Source organism: Bufo gargarizans, chromosome 3 (assembly GCF_014858855.1).
Source record: "Bufo gargarizans isolate SCDJY-AF-19 chromosome 3, ASM1485885v1, whole genome shotgun sequence".
NCBI classification, from domain to species: Eukaryota; Metazoa; Chordata; class Amphibia; order Anura; family Bufonidae; genus Bufo; species Bufo gargarizans.
Genome location: NC_058082.1, coordinates 142,149,867 through 142,167,377, shown reverse-complemented (window position 1 = coordinate 142,167,377; position 17,511 = coordinate 142,149,867). Strand labels below are relative to the sequence as shown.

General features: G+C 41.4%; 1 protein-coding gene across 1 annotated transcript in view; it reads right to left on the bottom strand.

Annotated features, from left to right (window-relative positions):
• Positions 1 to 17,511, bottom strand: part of LOC122931442 (tudor domain-containing protein 3-like) — a 206,425-nt gene that overhangs the window by 26,566 nt on the left and 162,348 nt on the right. The gene's annotated exons all lie outside the window — the stretch shown is intronic.

The window sequence follows — 17,511 nt, the reverse complement described above, 5'->3', positions numbered from 1 at the left end:
GACCGTTTCTAACTCAGCCCATGTAAAAGGGCCTTTAACTCCTTCCTGCTCCATGCTGTATGTATGGCATGGCAAGCGGAGCATTAAAGGGTTTGTCTCACTTCAGCAAGTGGCATTTGTTATGTAGAGAAAGTTAATACAAGGCACTTACTAATGTATTGTGATTATCCATATTGCCTCCTTTGCTGGCTGGATTCATTTTTTCATTACATTATACACTGCTCATTTCCATGGTTTAGACCACCCTGCAATCCAGCAGCAGTGGCCGCGCTTGCACAGTACAGGAAAATGCCCTGGCCTCTTAAATGGCCAGGACTGTGGGAGAGTGCATATGGATGTATGTGCAGCAGCTCCCATCCTGACCACCTCATATCTGCGCTGCAGTGGTGGCCATAACCCCCGGATATGAGCAGTGTATAATGTGATGGGAAAAATGAATCAAGCCAGCAAAGGAGGGAATATGGACAATCACAATACATTAGTACGTGCTTTGTATTAACTTTCTCTACATGATCAATGCAATTTGCTGACATGAGACAACAGTTTTAAAGCACCATGCCATACATTTACGGCATGGATATTGCAGCACCTTAGGAAAAATGTCGCCTACATCATCAGCCAGTGTTAGTTGTTACATACAGCTAACACCCAGCTGCAATGGCTGAGATTGGTGCTAGAGCCGTTCCCGGTCATTTAACCTCTTAGATGCAGCAGTTTATACTGACCACGGCATCCTAAGGGGTGTACAGAGAGCGTAATCTCCCTTCTCTTTCCCATTAGGCCCCAAAATGCTATTGCTGGGTCTCAATGGTTGCCATGGCAGCCAGAGACCTTAAAAAGGCCTTCAGGTGTGCCACGTACGGAAGCCTACCAGAGGCAGGGTCTGATTAGGCAAAATGTCAGAATAAAATTGACAGTACAATACAGTAAAAAAAAACTGTCAATGGGGACAAAACTGAATAAACCGGAATGGAGTGCATCAGAATGTATTCTGTTCCAGTTTGCTGCGTTCCCAAAGCAGCGTTTTTGTGTCCGGGATGGAAAACTGAAGAAGCCGGATCCGGCACCAAAAACCATGTAAATTAATGGTACCAGATCTGGCGCCCAGTGACTTACAACGGTTTTAGTGCCGGATCTGGTTTCTTCATTTTCGATAAAAATACATCCGGATCCGTTCTGAACAGATGCAGCTGGTTGTATTATTATAATAGAAGCGTTTTGAGAACCCCTGCCGGATATCACAACCGTACAGCAAAAACGCAGATATGAAAGTAGCCATATTTGGTATCACTGCATCTGTAATTACCCAATCTATAAAAGAATCATCACATCAAAAGGTTGTATATACCACAGAGTGATACCAATAAAAACTATAGCCTGTCCCGCAAAACCAAGCCCTCACACAGCTATGTTGACGGAAAAAAAAGTCTTTGATGTGGCAATACAAGGAAAAAATATTTTAATAAACATTTGATTTTATGATGAAGAAGTAGCAAAACATGAAATAAACCGATATAAACCTGCCATCACCATAATCATATCAGCCTGCAGAATAAAGTTATATCATATACGGTATATACAGTATGGTGAACCCCATAAAAAAATTAAAATAAAAAAGATTGTCAGAAATTCAGAATAGCAATTTTTGCCACGCTTACCTCCCAAAAATGGTATACAGAGCAATCAAAAAGCCAAATGTAACCAAAAGTAGTACCAATAGAAACAGCTTGTCAAGCACAAAAAAAGCTCAGTCAACAAAAAAAGAATTCCATCTCAGATTTTTTTTTTTATAGATGAAAACACAAAACAAAGCTTCCCAAATTTGCCGCTAACAAACTACAATAAGTAAAAATAAATGTCAGAATCGCTTGGATACGTTACAAAGGTATTACCACAAAGTGATACATGTCAGATTAGAAAAATGGAGTTGCGAATTAAGACCAAAATGGGCTTCGTCCTTAATTTGCTAAATACTCATTCGGCGAATCTTGGCCACTTACTGCTATTACTTTCTGGTACTACCTAGAAATCTGCATGCTGTAAATACTAAAATCATGACTGCAAGGTCCACAGAACAACTAATGTCTAATTAGAACTGTTTTCACTAATGTTAAACTTTAAGGGCTCTTTCACACTTGCGTTCTTTTCTTCCGGCATAGAGTTCCGTCGTCAGGGCTCTATGCCGGAAGAATCCTGATCAGTTTTATCCTAATGCATTCTGAATGAAGAGAAATACGTTCAGGATACATCAGGATGTCTTCAGTTCCAGACCGGAACGTTTTTTGGCCGGAGAAAATACCGCAGCATGCTGCGCTTTTTGCTCCGGCCAAAAATCCTGAAGACTTGCCGCAAGGCCGGATCCGGAATTAATGCCCATTGAAAGGCATTAATCCGGATACGGCCTTAAGCTAAACGTCGTTTCAGCACATTGCCGGATCCGACATTTAGCTTTTTCTCAATGGTTACCATGGCTGCCGGGACGCTAAAGTCCTGGCAGCCATGGTAAAGTGTAGTGGGGAGCGGGGGAGCAGTATACTTACCGTCCGTGCGGCTCCCGGGGCGCTCCAGAGTGACATCAGGGCGCCCCACGCACACGGATGACGTGATCACATGGCACGTCATCCATGCGCATGGGGCGCTCTGACGTCATTCTGGAGCGCCCCGGGAGCTGCACGGACTGTAAGTATGCCGCTCCCACTATGGCAACCAGGACTTTAATAGCGTCCTGGGTGCCATAGTAACACTGAACGCATTTTGAAGACGGATCCGTCTTCAAATGCTTTCAGTTCACTTGTGTTTTTCCGGATCCGGCGTGTAATTTCGGCAAGTGGAGTACATGCCGGATCCGGACAACGCAAGTGTGAAAGAGGCCTAAATCATAGTGCTTTCAGACTTATGCATTATATCTTTCTAAAGCCTTTTCCTTTGAAGATTGGTGTTCTGTGCTGCAGACATTTTATTTTTCCTAATTCACTAAAAAGAAGTTGATATATGGTAGTTGCCAGTCATGTTACAACTACTGTATAGCGAAACTCCAGGACAGTAACATTTTCTACAAGGATGCAAGCACAAATTAACTCTTGCCACTCCACTTACACCATTTCCGGTTATATCACAGGGCATCGCGCTGCTCGAAGGCTGCTGTAATCACAGGACATTCAAGCTCACACCACAAACACACAGACTGCTTGCAAATCCTTGTTTGGGTAAGAAATGATTTTTGTCTAATCTCTCTATATCTAACCTATTCCATGCCAGTAGATGAGCAGGGAGAAAGTAAAGGGCTGCAGAAAAGCAAGTCACCTCTTACGTCTTGCATACTGAAATGAATCATGGAACCTGTACATAAATGGAGCTAAAAACAGCATGGAAAACTATTTTTATTATTCTAGATGAGGGAAAAACGACTGTTTTAGGCTGCTTTCACACTAGCGTTCGGGTGTCCGCTCGTGAGCTCCGTTTGAAGGGGCTCACGAGCGGACCCGAACGCAGCCGTCCAGCCCTGATGCAGTCTGAATGGAGCGGATCCGCTCAGACTGCATCAGTCTGGCGGCGTTCAGCCTCCGCTCCGCTCGCCTCCGCACGGACAGGCGGACAGCTGAACGCTGCTTGCAGCGTTCGGGTGTCCGCCTGGCCGCGCAGAGGCGTGCGGATCCGTGCGGATCCGTCCAGACTTACAATGTAAGTCAATGGGGACGGATCCGTTTGAAGATGCCACAATGTGGCTCAATCTTCAAGCGGATCCGTCCCCCATTGACTTTACATTGAAAGTCTGGACGGATCCGTCCCAGGCTATTTTCACACTTTAGCTTTTTTTTACTAATATAATGCAGACGGATCCGTTCTGAACGGAGCCTCCGTCTGCATTATTATGAGCGGATCCGTTCAGAACGGATCCGCCCGAACGCTAGTGTGAAAGTAGCCTAAAAGGAATCTGTTATTGATTTTATGCTGCCCTAAGTAGCAACAAAATAGTTATTTCAGAATTATGTCTGAATGTGTTGTACTTTTGGTGAAATTGACTACACATCAAAACATTTGAAAGACTGTCATTTTCTGTCGTTGAAATTTGAATGGGGTTTTCTATATGGAGACAAAAGCATATAATAAAAATGAAAAAAAAAAAAAAAAAAAAAAACGCATAAAATCAAACTTGACAATACAAGCAGGTATAACCTTAGACCAGACAGAGAAGAGCCAGTTCAAACTCGCAACGTGTGGCAGTTTCTCTTCTGAACTCTGCTCCTCTGTCGGTGCAATTCAATAGATTCCAGGTCTCGCAGGGACCCACAGCATTATAAATCATTGTAAGGGCTCATTCACACAAATCTATTTTTTATCCGCATCCAATCCGCATTTTCTGCAGGTGGGATGCGGACCCATTCACTTCAGTGGGACCACAAAAGATGCAAACAGCGCACCGCATGTCCGTTCCGTGGCACCCACAAACCAGGCTACAGTCATATGCATGAGCCCTAATGCTGTTCAGTCCTGTCAGAGGAGCAGAGTTCAGAGTGGGACCTCACACTGCCACACGCAGGGAGCTCCGCGCATTGAACTTGCTCGTCTGTGTCTGGCCTTAAGCACATCCATTTTGAAAGTCAATTATGATCACTAGTTTCAAGCCCTCTTTATATTACCATTAAAATAATTGGCAACTTTGTTGTTTGGATTTGAGGCCCATCGAAATATGGGATATTAAATTTGCTGCTGTCATGATTTTAGATTGCTCCATTTATGCTGAAATAAAAAACGAGTACATTATAATTTCCCTGTACATATATTTGAGTGACTTCTGGTGGGTGCAATAGCTGAATCAAACATGAGATTACTATGCACAGCCGAAAATACTATACAAGCCATTACTGAACCCACTTTGCAGATTATCTGAGCCTCCAGCTGAAGTGACAAGCCTATTTTGAAGAAACGAAGGAAGCAGCAAAATAAATTGCAGCTCGCAATAGACATATATTAAACTTTGGTGAAGTATTTCTAGTAATTTACTGGTGGATGCAATATAAGAAGATCATATTGGAAATGCGTCAGACAATATATAGAAGACGCATTTTATGATTTAGTGAGATATCAGATGGAGAATGGCTTGTCCTGCCTTGCTATATTAGTAACCTTCGCTTCTTGTTAGCTATGTGACATGCATGCAAAAGCCTGAATGAATAGAGCCATAAACCGGGTGAAATAGAGGCAGTGGCTGCAGCGAGAGACGGACATTAGTTCTTTGAACTGCATTAAATGTATATTTATCTGCCCCTGTTCCGATAACACACACACAGCAGATAACCACTCTCGTGTCACAGGCAGCTTTTTAACTGTATTTAATGTGTGAAATGCGTCTGTTTATAATATATGCTGTACAAGAATGATATTTAAAAATCATTTCAAATGTGAATTTTTTATATTCCATTTCTGTAAAACATCTAAAGGAAAACACATCCAAAGGGAAAACCTAGTTGATGGAAAAAGTAATGTGAAGGCATTTTTAAGTTTACAATTTTGTAAATGCCCCCCCAAAATAAGGGACCTCATAATTCTTTTGCTTTACAGCAGCAAATTTATGTGCTTCCTGAAGGTGTCCACCCCGTGTAGCTGTAGTCTTATTCCGTGCTATGTGGCATCACTTCTGTATTGTGACATCACGCGGCAGACAGTACTAAAATGCTCCAGTGTTGTCCCTGATGAATCACGACAGTATTTAAATGACAAAATGCGTAGGAAAGGCCGATGTAACAGTGAGGAATAATTACGTCGTCAGTCAGCAAATTAATCTTTCTGCCTCTCTTTAGTCTTTCTTTTTCAATCATTTCTCCTCTTTCATCCCAGCTAGAAGAAAGGCAAGACACAACGTATGACCAAGTGCAGATTAATGGCTGCAATGGGAGCAGCTTTGCGGTAACACAACAGATGGAGCAATGACTTTCAATGGGTCGGTTGAAAACTCGGAAAATGCACCGTTTGTCATCCGCCTCCATGATCCGTGTATCCTGTTCGTCCAAAAAATATGACCTGTCCTATTTTTTTGACGGACAACGGTTCACAGACCCATTCAAGTAAATGGGTCCGTGAAAAAACACGGATGCACACAAGATTCGCATCTGTGTCCGTGATCCGTGTCTGTAGGCTACCTTCATACAGACGGGTCCGAAGATCCGTCTGCATAAAAGCTTTTTCAGAGCTAAGTTTTTACTTCGTGAAAACTCAGATCCGACAGTATATTCTAACACAGAGGCATTCCCATAGTGATGGGGACGCTTCAAGTTAGAATATACTACGAACTGTGTACATGACTGCCCCCTGCTGCATGACACATGAAGGTGTTAATTGTGCGTATCATAGCCCCCTGTAAGAGATCAGGGGCTGCCAGGCAGCAGGGGGCAGACCCCCCTCCCTCCCCAGTTTTAATTTCATTGGTGGCCAGTGCGGCCCCCCTCCCTCTACTGTATTAATTTCATTGGTGGCCAGTGTGCGGCCTTCCCCCTGGCCCCCCCTCCCTCCCTCTATTGTATTATCATTGGTGGCCAGTGTGCGCCCCCCCCCCCCTCTATTGTATTAATATCATTGGTGGCAAGTGCGGCCCCCCTCCCTCCCTTTATTGCATTATCATTGGTGGCCAGTGTGTGGCCCCCTCCCTCCCCCCCCCCGATCATTGGTGGCAGCGGAGAGTTCCGATCGGAGTCCCAGTTTAATCGCTGGGGCTCCGATCGGTAACCATGACGCTACTGCAGTCCTGGTTGCCAAGGTTACTTAGCAATATTAGAAGCATCATACTTACCTGCTGCGCTGTCTGTGACCGGCCGGGAGCTCCTCCTACTGGTAAGTGACAGGTCTGTGCGGCGCATTGCTTAATGATCTGTCACTTACCAGTAGGAGGAGCTCCCGGCTGATCACAGACAGCGCAGCAGGTAAGTATAATGCTTCTAATATTGCTAAGTAACCATGGCAACCAGGACTGCAGTAGCGTCCTGGTTGCCATGGTTACCGATCGGAGCCCCAGCGATTAAACTGGGACTCCGATCGGAACTCTCCGCTGCCACCAATGTTGGGGGGGGGGGGGGGGGGGAAGAGGGGAGGACGCACACTGGCCACCAATGATAATACAATAGAGGGAGGAAGTGGGGGCAGCACACTGGCCACCAATGATAATATAATAGAGGGAGGGAGGGGGGCCGCACACTGGCCACCAATGATATTCAAACTGGGGAGGGAGGGGGGTCTGCCCCCTGAGGCCTGGCAGCCCCTGATCTCTTATAGGGGGGTATGATATGCACAATTAACCCCTTCAGGTGCGGAACCTGAGGGGTTAATTGTGCGGATCACAGCCCCCTGTAAGAGATCGGGTGCTGCCAGGCAGCAGGGGGCAGTGATGTACACAGTTCGTAGTATATTCTAACTTGAAGCGTCCCCGTCACCACGGGAACGCCTCTATGTTAGAATATACTGTCGGATATGAGTTTTCACAATGTAACTCAAATCCGATGGTATAATCTAACATAGAGGCGTTCCCATGGTGATGGGGACGCTTCAAGTTAAAATATAGCATCGGAGTGGAGAAAACTCCGATCCGATGGTATAATAGGGACTCCTGACTTTACATTGAAAGTCAATGGGGGACGGATCCGTTTGCAATTGCACCGTATTGTGTCAACGTCAAACGGATCCGTCCCCATTGACTTGCATTGTAAGTCAGGACGGATCCGTTTGGCTCTGCACGGCCAGGCGGACACCAAAACGACTTTTTCCTTCATGTCCGTGGATCCTCCAAAAATCAAGGAAGACCCACGGAAGGAAAAACGGACACGGATCACGGAACTATGGAACCTGTTTTTGCGGACCTAAAAAAAAAAAAAAACGGTAATGTGCATGAGGCCTAATAAGAATGTGGCTTAAGTGTTTTTGACCTCTTAGTAGTTTAGAGATAAGGTTTATTAGATGATCGGCACAGAGTGAAAGTGCCAGTCACACAGTTAGAAAAACTGTGAACTCATTGTGACAGAACAGCTCAATATTTATAATAAAGGCCAATTGAAAATATAATTTTTAGCCAAAAATGAGTAAAATGCAATCATAAACCAAAATTGCCTCTGAAGGGTTTGACCATTTTGTTTTTCTTTGTCAGGGGAGGTGAGCGAGTTCGTTTTTTGCAGGATGAGCTATAGTTTTTGGTACCATTTTGGGGTACTGCACATATGCTTTTATTAATCATTTTTTAACTAAATTTTTTGGGAGATAAGGTAACAAGAAACTAATGTGGTATTGTAAGTTTCCTTTATATGATTATTTTATGGTGGATTCTAAGGTATGAGAATAAATAATAGCAAAGTGAATAAGAAGTTTACTAAGCGGTGATAAAGACATATACAGTACAGAAAAGGCAAGTACAAATAACAAACAGCATAACATACAGGGGTGTTCTGGGATTTTGATACTGATGACCTAAACTCCTCTTATATGTAGCGATCCTTTATACCGTTGCAGGATGCATGTCCTTTATCTTTTGCAGTATGCATATCCTGAGTTAGGGCTCATGCACAAGACCGTATGTATTCTGAAGTCCGCAAAAAATGGATCCGCAAAAAATACGGATGATGTCAGTGTGCATTCCGTATTTTTTAGAACGGAACAGCTGGCCCCTACTAGAACAGTACTATCCTTGTCCGTAATGTGGACAATAATAGGATATGTTCTATTTTTTTGTGGAACAGAAATATGGAAACTGAATGTACACGAAGAACCTTCAGTTTTTTTTTTTTTTTTTTGTGGACCCATTAAAATGAATGGTTCCGCATCCAGTCCGCAAAAAAAACAGAACGGACACAGAAAGAAAATAAGTTTGTGTGCATGAGCCCTTAACCACTCAGGAATGTGGCCTTGTAGTTAGACACAGAACAATAGGGATTTGTATCCATTAGGCTAGTTTCACACTAGCGGCAAGGAACTTCAGCAGGCTGTTCCAGAGGGTGAACAGCCTGTCGGATCCGTGCTACCGTGCTTGACTATAATGGGGGTGGGCCGGAGTTCTGGCGGCAGCACAGCAAACATGCCGAGAGGCGGCCGGAATAAAACTAGACCGTGTGCAGTTCTCCTGAACTCAGGCCGTGTGAGGTTCTGTTACCACCATGCTGTCCCTGGCACTTCATGAGCAGTCGGCAGTGGTGCGTGCTCCCCTGCTCCATAAATGGCATTTAAATTATCGTGCGTATTCATACGCATTAGAAATTTTTTGGGGGGAAAACTGCCTGTACAGGCCTCCATGACACTTGTACAGTCATTATTGCGACTAGGGATGAGAGAATAGACTTCGGATTAAACATCCCCTATTTGCCACCTCTCCCGCTCACCATGTCTGCAATGCTGCATGCCCTAACCTTGCTGTTCTGTCGAGACTCCACCTGAAGCCTGGCAGGTAACAGCCATATTTTAATGAGGAGCGTCGTTGGACCTCTCCTGCACATTAGCCGTACTGTGCATACAAAAAGGATGGACTAAGTGCAAAAAAAAAAAAAAAAAAGGGTGTAAAGTGGTTTTCCCAAACGGCCATCTATTACATAACCACGGGTTAGATAAGCCTGGGGCTACATGGTGACTTTGGCCCCTTGCAGACGAGCGTTGCGAGTCCGCAACACAGCACCCGGCCTGACCTCCCAGCACTGACGGAAATCACATAGCAATATATTGATTTATGATGCTATGTAACCCTTACAGTTATGGAATGTATTGGATAACACTGACAGCATTATGCCAGTGTTATCCAATACATTCCAGCACTGTAAGGGTTACATAGCATCATAAATCAATATAATGCTGTGTGACCCCCAGCAGCCCTGGGAGGTCAGGCCTGGAGCTATGTTGCGGACTCGCTAGTCTGCAAGGGGCCTTTGGCTGTGACAAACCTCACATGGCCAGAGATCACAGTGTAGCAATGCAGCATTGCCACTAGTGAGAGGGGTCATTTTGAGATCTGCACATTGTCATGACAGCCCTAATTATTCTCACAACTGTAGGGTTGCAATGCGACCCCATTCACGGTCACGATTTGAAACCCTGCACTACATTACGATGATTGGTCGTGCTGGCAACAGTGCATTCCTTTCTTTTTATTTAGCACACAGACAAAGTGCGCCAGGCCCTGTGACAGAATTGCATAAACCAGCTATGGAAGTATATGGTTTTGAATAAAATGTATTATACATTTGGAATAGTTTTAGACTTTCTTTTTGTGCTGGTTTATCTGTTTCACGCTAGTGGGCTTGTTGGGGGTTTGTGATACTGCCCAATATTGCTTTTGTGCAACCTGTAGAGATTAACTGTTCCAGCAAAGAGCACCCTGTCAAATACTGTACTTCACTGCCGGATCCACAATGACTGCAATGAGGTCCATTGGCGATTCCGTCACTTTCCATTAAAAATTATGTGTTTCGGCTGGACAAAAACCACTGCTTGCAACACATTTTTGCTCTACCGATAGCCGGCCTTTTTGCTGTGCCACGTCTGCTACTGACCACACCACTGACCTAGCTAAACATTTGAGATCAGCATTATCTCTGATCATGGATATTGAAGGTGGGTGTCAGCTGTATAACAAAGCCTGCATTCAAAATGTATGCAGTTTCCTCAGTTCCCAAGTATAAGGTTACCATATATTCACACATAAGATTTGTTCCAGAAACTTAAAATCTGCCCCATACATCTGAGCGGGGCAGTTTCTGCAACAAGCAAATTCATTTCTGTAAACCCCATGAAGATGTATAGGACAGTCACAGAAAGTACTTCAGCTATTATTAGAGAATTCGAGAATATTAGAGAATATACCATTATGGAATTAAACTGTGCTTAAAATTTTAAGGGAACTGTCAACAAGGTAAACAGCCCTGAACCACTTTAATGTGTGAATAACTGAAGAGACACCGTTTGGCATACCGTAATTTAATTACTACCTCTGAACTCCCTTTCACTCATCACACAGTAAATCGGCAAACACTGTGCTCTGTATGCTAATAAACATCTGCTGATTCTGCTATACTATTTCAATGCAGAGCCAGGCCCGTAGCTTACTGCAGCGGAATAAAAAGGAGTTCACTGATATTTGGATTGTATTTTTCACTCCATAAGACACTTTTTCCCCTAAAAGTGAGGGAAAAGTGGCAGTGAGTGTTATGGAGCGAATAATGAGCATGTTCATTACTATGCAGAAGGTATTTACTGCTTTATGTCTGGTCCGAGGTCTGATGAATTTTATTTTTTATTTTTCTCCTCCTATATATTAGGTGCGTCTTATGGAGTGAAAAATACAGTACAATAGTACATAATTGGAATCGGTGTCTCTTCAGTCATCCATACATTATAGTAAAAACAAAAATCAGGGCGAGCACTCAACACTTGGTCCAAATTGGTTATGAATAAGATATTTATTAAATCACAATAATAACGCGTATATTAGAACCATATAAGCTAAAAACTACAAATAAAATACATAGCAATTCACACATATAAGGATGAATGGATAGAAACTGTTGCTAAAATCCGAAATCACTGGTACAAATGTAACCAATCTGGGGAGTTAATAACAAAGATGCGCTTCAATTTCCCATGTGCACCTTGGAATAGTTCATGAATATCGCTCCAGTGTTGGTAAGGAGCAGGTAAATCAAGCCGTGCAAATATAGCCAATCTGGGTAGTTAATAACAAAAGTACGCTTCAATTTCCCATGCGCACCTAGGAATAGTTCATGAATATCACTCCAATGTTGGTAATAAGCAGGCGGATCAAGCCGTTCCTGTATAGACACGTGCTTTGATATCTTAGGTAGCAGTGATACAATCAAGTGCCGTGTAAGCTTTGCAAGGTACAAATGTGGTGTTCCTACCTTCCACTCCGATCTCAAAAACGCCTCTATGAGCGAGTGCGGTGGTTCAGCAGCAAGAAACAGTTCCGGCGTCTAGCTTGTGGCTGCTGTGATGCGCTGTTCCCGGATCTCGCGAGATTTCGCGGAGTTTCGGAGGAGGTATATGGCCTGGATGATACAGGGCACTGCTTCACAGATTCTGTACTCGGCGTCTTAGTGATTCAAAATCTTCTGCTTATGTTCGTATTTGCATGGCCATACATAGGGTGCGGAGATTTCTTTCACAGGTGTGCGGCCCAGACGCGTTTCGGGAACTCTATCCCTTCGTCAGTGGTACAGCAACACCTGTGTTTCTCCGCCTTTTATATCCAAAGCTTGCACCAAATCCTGGATCACTGGAATAGCTTTCAGCTGGGAAGAATCGCATGCGTTTTTAATGTTTTTTTTTTTTTTTTGCAAACATGCGTTTTTCATATTATAGATTCCTTTTAACATTTTCTATATTTTGCAAAAAAACAATTTAAAATTGCAAATTGCATACATAAGTTATTCTCATTTTTCTGGATTAGCAACATATAATAATGCAATAATAATATTTTACTAAGACTTCAACAATAAATTGGTGTAAATAAATTCTGTTACTTCATTTTTTCTTAGTACATGTGTCATTCTAGGCCTATTATTCATTTGAGTATCCAATCTTATATAAAAGTTTAAAATAATAATAAATAGATAACAATAATAGTAAAAGCATTAATGTGCTATACTATAAGCATATGAATGACACAAATAAGTGAATAACAATACTTAAAATTATGAGATTCATAAAGTATAAAATACGGTTAAAAAAAAATTTTGTATAAGAAATATATATGTAAAAGACTTTTGAGCGAGAATATCAAGAATATTAAAAAATATTAGATGTTAAGATAAAATGCACATTCTGATCTAATTCAGGCTATACAGGTGTTGGAATTCTGACTGTAGATCTCAACTGATGGGGTGTACGACTGGGGGCCCACAACCGAGTCCACGACTCAGTGTCGATAAACGGCCTGACTGAGTCGCAAGAGTCGGACTGGGGGCACCCAGTCTACAAAAATCTCTAATTTAGCATTCAAGCCCATTGGTAACAGAGATCCAAACTGATAAATGTGTTTGGATTCTGTCCTAGACATCCGTTTGATGTAGTTTCCACCCCGCCAGTGTCTGTCTACCCTTTCCAGTGCCATGAATACCAGGCCTGAGGGATCTTTATTATGTGTGTCTTTTATAATGTTTCGATAGACAATGCTTGTCATATCCCTTCCTAATATTAGCTATATGTTCAGCCAGCCTGGTCTTCAAGGGACGTTTAGTTCTCCCTATGTACTGTCTCCTGCAAGGGCACTGAATGAGGTAGACGACTCCTGATGTGTTGCAAGTTAGGCAATCTCTGATCTCCCATGTATATTTATTTTGTGTTGAGGAGATAGTAGTAGTTTTTCTACATGTGGGATTGACCTTGCATGCCATGCACTTCCCGCATTTAAAAAAACCTTTTAAATTCATCCAGGTGCCTAAAATTGTACTCTCCTTTTTCATTGTTTTGTGGATTTTAATTGATGGGGCTATTTTTAAACCTAGATTAGGCACTTTGGTGAATATTAATGCCGGGGTAGTTGGTAATAGGTGGCCTATCTTTTTGTCACTTAAAATATGGTGCCAATGGGTTTTAATGATTTTCTGTAGCCGTTTGTGACTATTGTTGAATGGAAAAATGATTTTATTATTAATAGCCTCACTCTCTTGTATTTCTTCAGTCTTGCCTGTCTTATTCGTGAAAAAGGTACTTCTGTCTAATTTCCTAGTTTTTTCTAGAGCTAGATTGATTACTTTTTCGGGGTATTGTCTTTCCCTAAATTGATCTTTCATCTTAACCGCTTCCTCCTCAAAATCTTCATCTTGTGTACAGTTTCTTTTTATTCTGCGGAACTGGCCATAGGGCACATTAATTAGCCAGGTCGGCAAATGGCAACTAGAAAACTGTATGAAACTGTTTTTTGAGGTGGGCTTCGAGAATGTATTGCAAATGTACCTTCGTTCTAATGATCTTATTTTGAGATCCAAAAATTCTGTTTCCTTTGCAATACTTGCAGTGAATCTCAGATTTAGCTGGTTTTGATTTATTTCTTCTAGGAAAGAATCTAATTCTTCTCTACTTTTATTCCAGATAAAGATGATATCATCTATAAATCTCCGCCATAGGACCAGATCCACCCCCAGCCGGGGCTTGATGATATTATGTTCCCATTCTGCCAAAAACAAATTGGCATAGCTGGGGGCGAATCTGGTTCCCATGGCGGTTCCACACTTCTGCAGGTAAACATTACCTTCAAAATAAAAATAGAGATTTTTGGATTTTTGTAGACTGGGTGCCCCCAGTCCGACTCTTGCGACTCAGTCAGGCCGTTTATCGACACTGAGTGGTGGACTCGGTTGTGGGCCCCCAGTCGTACACCCCATCAGTTGAGATCTACAGTCAGAATTCCAACACCTGTATAGCCTGAATTAGATCAGAATGTGCATTTTATCTTAACATCTAATATTTTTTAATATTCTTGATATTCTCGCTCAAAAGTCTTTTACATATATATTTCTTATACTAAAAAATTTTTAACCGTATTTTATACTTTATGAATCTCATAATTTTAAGTATTGTTATTCACTTATTTGTGTCATTCATATGCTTATAGTATAGCACATTAATGCTTTTACTATTATTGTTATCTATTTATTATTATTTTAAACTTTTATATAAGATTGGATACTCAAATGAATAATAGGCCTAGAATGACACATGTACTAAGAAAAAATAAGAAAAAATGAAGTAACAGAATTTATTTACACCAATTTATTGTTGAAGTCTTAGTAAAATATTATTATTGCATTATTATATGTTGCTAATCCAGAAAAATGAGAATAACTTATGTATGCAATTTGCAATTTTAAATTGTTTTTTTGCAAAATATAGAAAATGTTAAAAGGAATCTATAATATGAAAAACGCATGTTTGCAAAAAAAAAAAGCATTAAAAACGCATGCAAAAAAACGCATGCGATTCTTCCCAGCTGAAAGCTATTCCAGTGATCCAGGATTTGGTGCAAGCTTTGGATATAAAAGGCGGAGAAACACAGGTGTTGCTGTACCACTGACGAAGGGATAGAGTTCCCGAAACGCGTCTGGGCCGCACACCTGTGAAAGAAATCTCCGCACCCTATGCATGGCCATGCAAATACGAACATAAGCAGAAGATTTTGAATCACTAAGATGCCGAGTACAGAATCTGTGAAGCAGTGCCCTGTATCATCCAGGCCATATACCTCCTCCGAAACTCCGCGAAATCTCGCAAGATCCGGGAACAGCGCATCACAGCACCCACAAGCTAGACGCCGGAACTGTTTCTTGCTGCTGAACCACCGCACACGCTCATAGAGGCGTTTTTGAGATCGGAGTGGAAGGTAGGAACACCACATTTGTACCTTGCAAAGCTTACACGGCACTTGATTGTATCACTGCTACCTAAGATATCAAAGCACGTGTCTATACAGGAACGGCTTGATCCGCCTGCTTATTACCAACATTGGAGTGATATTCATGAACTATTCCTAGGTGCGCATGGGAAATTGAAGCGTACTTTTGTTATTAACTACCCAGATTGGCTATATTTGCACGGCTTGATTTACCTGCTCCTTACCAACACTGGAGCGATATTCATGAACTATTCCAAGGTGCACATGGGAAATTGAAGCGCATCTTTGTTATTAACTCCCCAGATTGGTTACATTTGTACCAGTGATTTCGGATTTTAGCAACAGTTTCTATCCATTCATCCTTATATGTGTGAATTGCTATGTATTTTATTTGTAGTTTTTAGCTTATATGGTTCTAATATACGCGTTATTATTGTGATTTAATAAATATCTTATTCATAACCAATTTGGACCAAGTGTTGAGTGCTCGCCCTGATTTTTGTTTTTAGCTATTTTCACTACCAGAGGAGGGGTGTTCCTCTTTACTGGGCTAGTAGCACCTAATCCAGAACCCCGCCTGAGGTGAGCCACCATTTTGAGTCTATTGACATACATTATAGTAGTTCAGGAACGTTGAAGAATGTTCTTTAATCCCTTCCCGACAGAGATTTTCAGTTTTTTTTTACACTCTGCCTTCGAGGTGCCATAACATTTTTGCTTTCTCTTTCACATAGTCGTATGAGGGCTTTTTTTTTTTTTTTTTGCCGAGCAAGCTGTACTTTCTTATGGCTCTATTTACTATTGCATACAATGTAGTGGGAATCTGGAAAAATAAAGTCTAAATGGAATGAAATTGGGAAATGGCAATTCTGCCTTTTGTTTTATGGGTTTTGTTTTTACAGCGATCCCTATGCCATAAAAATTACATGTTAACTTCATTCTAAGGGTCAGTATGATTACAGTGATAGCAATTTTATGAGCTTGTGTTTTAACACTTTAAAAAAATCTTTGAATAAAAATTATTTCATCGCCACATTTAGAACCCTATACTTTTTTATATTTATGTCTACGGGGCTGTTTGAGGGTTCATTTTTTTGCAGGGCAATCTATGGTTTTTAAATTTATGATCACTTTTTATAATTGTATTATATTTTTTTAAAGGGGATACAACTAAAATATGGCAACGCAGCCATTTAGCTTTTTTTCCCCAGTACACCATTCACCATATGGGATAAAGAATTTTATATTTTAATGGTTCGGTCATTTGGTTATTAAGGATAATAATGATCCATTTTTTATTGTTTATTTTAAGGAGGGCGAGTAAAATTTGATATCCTTTTGGGATTTTTTTTTTATATAAAAAAAACAACAACTTTTTTATGATTACCAGTAGTCCCTCTAACATGCAATTGTCTGATTGTTTATTTCATACACTGCAAGGATATACCCCCTCCAATTAGCGGGGGAACTATTTGGTCACCTGGAACGACGTGTTCCTGGTATATGCCCACTCAGATGCTATGGTCAAGGACTTTACCATCAGGTGTACATTGTATAAAATAACTGGGAATGAGTGGGCTATGGCGTCTGTTCGGCTCCTGAGCGGGCACCATCTTTAAAGGTTTGCAAAAGGCTGAGTGATAAATTTAATGTGCTGTGTAATGGTTGAATGCAAACTATGATTTCTGCAACAGTTTTGCTTTTTGCATGCTGATGCTCCCCCTGCAGCTTTAACCCCATTCAATGAGGCGAATCTGTGTGTGTACCCCCTGCTGTGGAAACCATGCCAAGAAGGGACATGTCCCTTCCTGATGGCATCTGGAAATCCACACTATATGGATGGGAGCCAGGGTGGATAAAAATCTATGATTGTATTTTTTATTTTTTTTATATAAAATGCTTTTTGAGGAAAATATAATACCATCCAAAGGTTATTTCATCATGAAATAAAGATTTTTTTTTTTTTAATATGTAGAATAAGGCTGTATATGTTTAATTTTTTGGGTAAATAAATTCCATTAATCCATTCACAATGTCATGCTCTTCCAGAGGTTTTTGTAAGATTATTGGGCAGTTTCTCTGCCTACAAGATATTATCACAGATGCTTGGTTTACTTTTGCAGTTCTCAAAACAGAATTTG